We start from the raw sequence: 7,569 nt of genomic DNA, 5'->3' as shown, positions 1-7,569 counted from the left end.
ATTTTTTTCAAATAATTTCTACGTTTTTTTACATATGTTAATGTCTTCGATGTGAATATATCTTATACGAAAATCAGTAGCACACTAGAACCCAACACAACAACACACAAAACGTAAATCATTCTCACAAACTATGTTTTGCTCACTGTTCATATGTAATTTTATGTGTATAGGTGTGTATGTGTTTTTTTCCCTTGCGGTGCTGCGTATGTGATTAGTCAAATATTGAAATGAATCCCAGAGTCAACTTTGTGAAAACCTAAAAGTCCTTTTCTTATGTTTTATTTAAGAAAGAATGCTTTAGAATAATTAGCATGATGTGTTTGTATGCGAATGTGTATGCGTGTGTGAAGTCAACAGCTGCTGCAACCCCTGCCAAAAACACAAGAACGTGGGAAGATGGCAGTTAAGGAGTTAAGCAGTAGGCAGTGCTGTAGGCCTGTGAATAGAGTGCAGCTGAGTGAAGCTGCAGCAAGGAGATCTCTGGATAGAGATGTTAAGTAGCGGAGATCAGAGAGCTTTCCAGCCCTGCTAGACCGCGTCAGCCGATGGAAAGCTCGGCTGAGGTCGGTACCTGTGTCCTTTCTCCCTGTCTGTGACTCCGGTGCCGCAGGCACGCGGGGCCACCTCACCTGCCGGCAGACCGGAGTACAAGGATGGACTGAGCGCTCAAGCTTCAGTCATTCGAGCTCCGGGAGGGGAGGCTGCAATGACTGCTGCTGTGTTTTCACGCTGCCATCCTGGCACCAGGGAGTGATGCTAGAGTCGTCGCGCGCACACTCTTCTCGTTTTCTCTTCTTACGTATTTTTGTACAAGCAAGTGCTGAGTTTTCGGAGGGTTCTCCGATGGATGCTGGGACCTTTTTTAGGAGAAGGGAGAGCCGACCAAGGAGCCGTGCCTGAAACACGAGTGAATGCAACTGCAGTCGTCCTGACCCGACATGCGGGATAACCTGGGCTAGCTTGAAAGGCTCGGGGGGCTGTTCCCTGCTGGCTGCCCCTGAGGAGTTTGCAAGCGGATTGCGTCTAAAAACCGAGGTAAGGGCGAGGAGCGGAGATGGGATTCGCGGGCACCCGATGCTATTTGCAACTACTCAGTGGTTATCCGTAGGACTATAACATTACATTTTAGCAGCGTCATCCTTTCTTGGCAAGAAGTGACTCAAAGAGGACCTGTTTAACAACTTTCACGACATGGGTATTGCAAACCCATCTGAGAATATCTATAATGTTAGAACAGTGCAAAGCATACGTTGATTCTGCAGTTTTAATATGGCAAATAAACTGTATAGATACCATGGCAACATTACCAGTATAAGAGGCACACTGCTTCCTTTCATCCGATTACATATTGAATACATTTGTGTCCAGTGAGAATCAATAAGGCGACGGATTCAAGCAAAATATTCGTACATACACGAATACTGTCACTGAATGTATTGGTTGTCGAATACCCTTGCATAGCACAGATCTGAGAAGTGAATGGCTTCTATGTGCTTCATGATAAATGTATGCATGTTTTTCTAATCAAGGGCATAACAAATAAAATCACAAACAGTGGGTGTGCGAGTGTAATAAGGAACATTTCCCTAACATTGCCAGTGGAATCAGCACAGGAAGGGGGAGTGCGCACGTGGCAATTCTTAGGTAGCGCTTAGGGATTCTCGTACAGCTCTAGAGGTGCAGGTATAATGGGAACGGCTCCCTTGCCACTCGCTTTCCATGTAAATTCTACTATTGGATTAGAGACGATTATGCTTGTTTCACAAGCAGGGAGTTGTAAGCGATTCACCCATCTGTCATTTTATTTAAATCCAAGGATAAAGCCATGCTTCAAAGTTGGCATGTCCGTTCTCGCAAGACAGCACAGTTAGCTTTAGAGATCTGTGTTTAAGGTTGTAGGTCTTTATGTGGCCGTTTCCCCATTTCATCCTTCTGAGGTCGATCATCATTCCAGCACCTGCAGAGGTAGTTATTAATAACATTGCAGCTTAGGAAACCTGCATAGCAATAGTTACTTATCAAAGCTCGCGCTCTATTATTGAAAATACGTAACGCGTGGGATAATGTTGTCCGACGTAAAGTGCTGAAACTAGAGACCAGTGTTCTAATTCCACCTCATGACCACACAGCTCGTCTGATTTTGGGAACAATACTTTATATCAATTTGCCTCACATTTTATATATGTGATATGCATTTATTTGAAAAAAGACAGTTGACAAGTGCATGGCCCAGATAACATGTTAAACACCTGGTTTATGTAACCCGCTTTCAACCGTACACCCAAACGACACTCCCGTACAACTGTTATTTGAGAGGCCCCTGCTACAATAAAAAATGTCCTTGTTAAGATTCCTGCTGCTCCTTGGAGCTTAATGCGTTCTGTGCACTTGGTTAAAAAGAGTTTTTTAAATGGAAGTATTAACATGTGCCTTACTAACTTGGCTGCAAAACGGTACAAAAACAAAGAGAGAGAATAAGATGTATTTTATTATATAAAGTAACGAGAGAATAGTTAGCTGCTCCACCAAATACATTCGTTTTTTAGCATTGCATTTACTACTGTGTATTAAGGGTATGAGGTGTGTGTGTCTGTCTGAGTGTCTCTAGATACGGCCGGAGACAGGTGATCAGACACCGAAAACAGATGAACTCGCCGTCAGTCAGAGATCCCCGGCACACTCGGATGAACAATCCGGCACAGACTGTTCCTTAACGCACCACTGCCCTCCGTAAAGCCTCAGACACTCTCCTTGTTTGTGCTCCCTCCTCCGGCAGGAGGGTTTGGACCCTCCCCCCTTCCGTCCCTCAAATCCCCCGCAGCGCAGCACGGGGACCACCTGCCTGCATCTTCGCCAGCTCGCCCCACTCACTCCGTGTCAGCACAAGCGCACCAGCCGTCTTCCGAACGCCACATGTCCGCTCGCGCTAGGACTGCCTTTATCAGAGGGACCCTGCGCGCGTGGCGTGAATTATTGTTAAACCGAACACGGAAGCGGGACGTGCGCTTGGAAACTGCTTCTAGGCGCTCCAAGCCGACATCAGTGTCACCGGATGAGTGTACCAACATGCACTGTTCGCCACTAGCATTTTAAGCATATTTTACCGTTAATTCTTACATAACATGACATTGTTCAATAAGCATTAATAAGTCACGCGCATCAAAAGTGGGCAATAGCTTCACGAGGAGCAAGCGCTGGCGCTTCACGGCTAGCTCGTGAACCTGCACCTAGAACCTTAGGCCAAAGGCCATAGCTGAGCATTGCAACCTGAGCACAGACTCTGGCATCTGCCTCGTGCACCAGGGAATCTCCCCGCATTCTTCCGGCGTTAAGGTTTTACACCATCTTTGCTGGGAACGTTCTTCCTTACCCTGCCGTCCTGATACCACGGTGTAAGGGAGGACTTGGGAAAATCCGGGATCCGATGTGAGGGTTTGGGTGACGAAACAATCACATTAATGGTCTATTTTAATATAAAACACTTGTGTGTCTATGTGTGTGTCTTCATCAAGCAAGCAAACTTTGTTTTCAGCACGTCACAGCAACAAATATTAAAAATATCAATAATATATTGAGATAAAAATATAAAATTTAAATTCACATTTTTATAATGCATACGCAGTTACAAATACTTAAAAGTATACCACGAACATGGTTTGCTCTGGAAAATGTTAAAGGTGCCAAATTATTTTCCTACATATACATATGCTAGTTGTATACTTTCATCCTAATCTACTTCTACATAGATGCCGCTTCTGTTCAACAATAACAAAACCATTAGTGCCCCTGCATCTATTTTGGCCGGATGTGCCAGGCAGACCATATATCAGAAGCTACCAATGAACATCTGTATTAACAAAGGGATATATCTTCAATGTAAGTTTGTATACAGGAAATGTAAATGGGGGTGTGAGGCACTTACGAACACCAGCCTGTGCTCTCATGCAAAAAGCATAACGTGCATTACCGTATCCCTTCCCCCAAAGTATAATTACAAAGATTCCTGCTCATGCGAGAAGTGTCCCACTTTACCAGGTGAGCAGTGGCGCAGTGCAAAATAATGGGGCGCTGTGCAGAATGTAATTAGGGACCCTCTAACTCCCCGATATCTCACAGATGTTCATTAACCTTGGGATGAATGCCAGCCCCCTGAAGGGTTGGGGCCCTGCTAAAGGGCTGTGGCCCTCCCGCTGGAGCTTAGGGGCCTGGGTTACTCCCATCCAGGTGAGTTCTAGTGGGAGGGTACCAAGTCTAAACCTTATATCTCAAGTGTGCTGTGCCTGTGGTTGTATCCAATCAAGGTATGGCTCATAGCCTTCATTTTGTTTGTTGGAAAAATAGTTTGATATCATTGGTTGATGGTCAGCCCCTAGAGGTATTGACCGTATTTATAAGCTTTTGCCTCCACGATTCCTTTTTAAACTAGCCGACTGTCCAGTACACAGCTAGGCCACAAATCCATGTCCTCGATATGCACTACCCAACGATTAGCAGCAGAGTCCAGTGATACCCCCTCTATAGTTACGGTTCTATGGACCCTTAAATAGAAAATGTCTTTTTATCATTCGTACATTTAAGCTCTCAAGTAAATATGCAGGAAATGTGGCACATGCCTGAGCTGTCAAAATCTATTTACCATGCCACAAGTGCTATGGATTTGTTTAGGGATATAATACTTATAATGAGAAATCACTTTTAATGGTATGCATATAAAATCCCCAAGTTAATTTTTGGTCTCCTCTATAGCATAACTCATTGGACAAAGTGGTACCAAATTTGGTATGAAGTAGTCAATTTGTCAGCATTCATTCAGTTTTTTGGGAGATATTGATGATTAAAGATTGACAATTCATGCATGATGGGATTGAAGCTTGACAAGTGAGAGACACGGAGAGAGAGACGGTTGGAGAAGGAATAACAGAACATATAGGCCATGATTACAAGTTGCATGGTACTGGCGACGTGTACTTGTAAAAAAACGTTAACCTACGATACACTGCCAGATCTGTGCGATTACGATGAGTTAAACCTCACTCACTGCTAATAATTGAGTGCAACTGGAGAAACATGTTTTAATTCCATTCAGAATTCGCAGTTCCATGGGGGTTATCACAAATACATTTCCCCCTTCATTGAGCAGTGATAATGTTTTGCTGGGGGGTGCGGGGTCCTGTGTGCAGAGGGCTGGGGGTGATATTGGGAAAGGCGAGATGTCACTTGGCAAAGGGTAACATTACATGCTCCCCAGTACCTTGGCTGATAGTTTGGTGGGAGCTGCTGAACAGGCCTGGTTCTTAAACTAGTCGATATGCATATACATTTTAACAGTTTGATTTTCTGGCTCTTAACATTGTGTTTGGTATTCCTGTAACCAGAAAATCCGGGTATGGCAGTATTCACAATTGGACGGAGTGGAGTTACACACAAGAATTCAGCTCTGCCCCACTCATAATCCAGGCCATAGTGGTAAATGTTTATTATGCTTTTTTAATGCTATTGAGGGGATCTTGTGACATGGGCATAAACCACAAGGTCAAAACATTTATTTCATAAAAAGGGAGAAATGTAGGCTTTCTCACATTTGAAGATCCTTTACCAATGAGAATGATATCAGACATTAAATTGAGGCCATTAGTTGAATAGGATTTCAGATTTTGGAACCACTATTGTGTAAATTATATGAATTGATAACTCAAGGAACAATTTTTAAATTATTTTAGGACATAATTGTAGCTTATTGAGAACAAAAGTACATTTTCATGGGTGGCTTCCAAATCCTGAATTGGAAGATCCTTGGAATTTTCAAAGAAGGGGTGCCACCTAATGCTTGAGGTTCTACCCTGCCCGAATGTAATGTGTGTGGTTGAGGATGTTGCTGTGTCCAGGAGAGATGGCAATACAAATGGTGCAATCCTCTGCAAAGTGCAAAATCTGTGTGATTTTAAGATACACTTACTGCATGTTTTCCACGTCTATTGGCATTTTTAAGTGACATCTACACCGAGTAGAAGTAATTGTGGGTAAGTACATGGAAATCCCAGTTTTTCAATATTTCTACAGAAAGGGGTGACTTCACATGGAAAGTAATTTTTCATCAGGAGGAAAAAAACACATAGATTAAATTTCACAATTGTCCGAGGCCTATGGATTTTCAGGATTGCAGACAATCAGCATATTTAAGAATCTATCACATGCACATATTTCAGGGAAATAACAGTAATCATATTTTTTCCTGGTGTCTTGCCCTGGGTTTTGAAATTAGGTAAACATCATAAAGTTCTCTAAGTCAACGATGAACACTTCCCTTCTTTTTTGTAATACATAATGCCCATCTTCTTTACATTGCACTCGCTATTACAGTTATTGACGTTTCAAATCACTGTAAGTACTGTAAGTAATAAGAGTTGGCATAACCCTTTTAGAGTTACTAACTGGATTGTTATCAGAAGTGTAATGTTCTTATGCTAAAAACGTGTCTGATTTAATGTTATTGCCCTCTTTAGAAAGCGTTATCCTCTGAAAATTGACTGCTCAGTTTTGATCTTGAGCCATAAATTAGAGCCCATGCTGAGGAAAAGGGCTGATTGCTGGCAATAAAGGTATTTGCATTTGCCCCCTAACATCAGCCAATACAGGCAGAAACACAACTTTATGTTGCAACTTAACACTCTGGCTGAACATGCAATGTCAACAAGCAACATACATTATTATCATTCTAAGCATTCTGAGTATAGAGACAATCTCAGCATGCTATACGAGGTCCTAATATTCACTTGTATACTATGAAATAGTCTGGGTTCTGATACAGTTTCTGAACTTTCAAAACGTTCTGAACTAACATGTGCAGGGCTCAGATTCTGAGAGGTTAAATTGTTAGACTGTCATTTGTTATTACAAAGTCAACCAGAGCCAAGCACAGGGGACTCCAAAATTATCACCTTCCCTGGATTTCAAAGCCTTTTCAAGCTCTCCTATGGCTGGAGCTTTTGTTCTACAGCTGGAAGTGTTTTGCTTTCTAGGGGCCATGTGTATGGTAACATTCTAGAAGGTCTGGAAGGCCTAAAGACACATAAATATGTTGATTATGTTGTTTTGTTCACTAGGGGCCGACTGTATTGTTGAAATGCAATGCTTCTTCACTGTGACACTCTCTAGGGGCTGTCTTGAGCATTACAGTTTGATATCCAATATGAGAAAATTACACAAACACAAGGTGTATTCCTGATAAATGGTTTATTAGGTTATCACAATGTTTGCACATGTTTTATTGATTCAGCATTATCACAATATAGACAATGACTCATAGAGTAATTTATTTATTACAAAACAAAGTTGAAACTCACTCCATATGTTTGGGTGACCACTGTAGGGGAACACCAGTGTTTACACTATGTCATCTATGGTATGTTCCATCTGCCAATGTACACATTTGTAAATGTCTGCATAGTATTTAGTAGTAGTGTGTGTGTGATAAATGTACTACTTTTTCTAAAGAAGTACTGACTTAATAATTATTTATTGCATGTTATTACTGTGCTCCAGTGATTGGTGATTACTAGCCAACAC

General features: G+C 42.1%; 1 protein-coding gene across 7 annotated transcripts in view; it reads left to right on the top strand.

Moving 5' to 3' along the window:
- Nucleotides 1-423: 423 nt before the first annotated feature.
- Nucleotides 424-7,569, top strand: part of WSCD2 (WSC domain containing 2) — a 1,176,783-nt gene continuing 1,169,637 nt past the window's right edge. For 4 of the 7 annotated variants that reach the window (XM_069214801.1, XM_069214800.1, XM_069214799.1 and 1 more), the window contains exon 1: nt 467-1,038. The gene's annotated coding sequence lies outside the window, so the exon portion shown is untranslated. Of the gene's footprint in view, nt 1,039-7,569 lie in introns of all 7 variants that reach the window. The other 3 variants (XM_069214798.1, XM_069214802.1, XM_069214803.1) reach the window with 3 other exon arrangements.

Source organism: Pleurodeles waltl, chromosome 11, assembly GCF_031143425.1.
Source record: "Pleurodeles waltl isolate 20211129_DDA chromosome 11, aPleWal1.hap1.20221129, whole genome shotgun sequence".
Lineage (NCBI taxonomy): Eukaryota > Metazoa > Chordata > Amphibia > Caudata > Salamandridae > Pleurodeles > Pleurodeles waltl.
The sequence above is the reverse complement of the archived record's forward strand: the minus strand, read 5'-3'. Positions and strand labels throughout refer to the sequence as shown.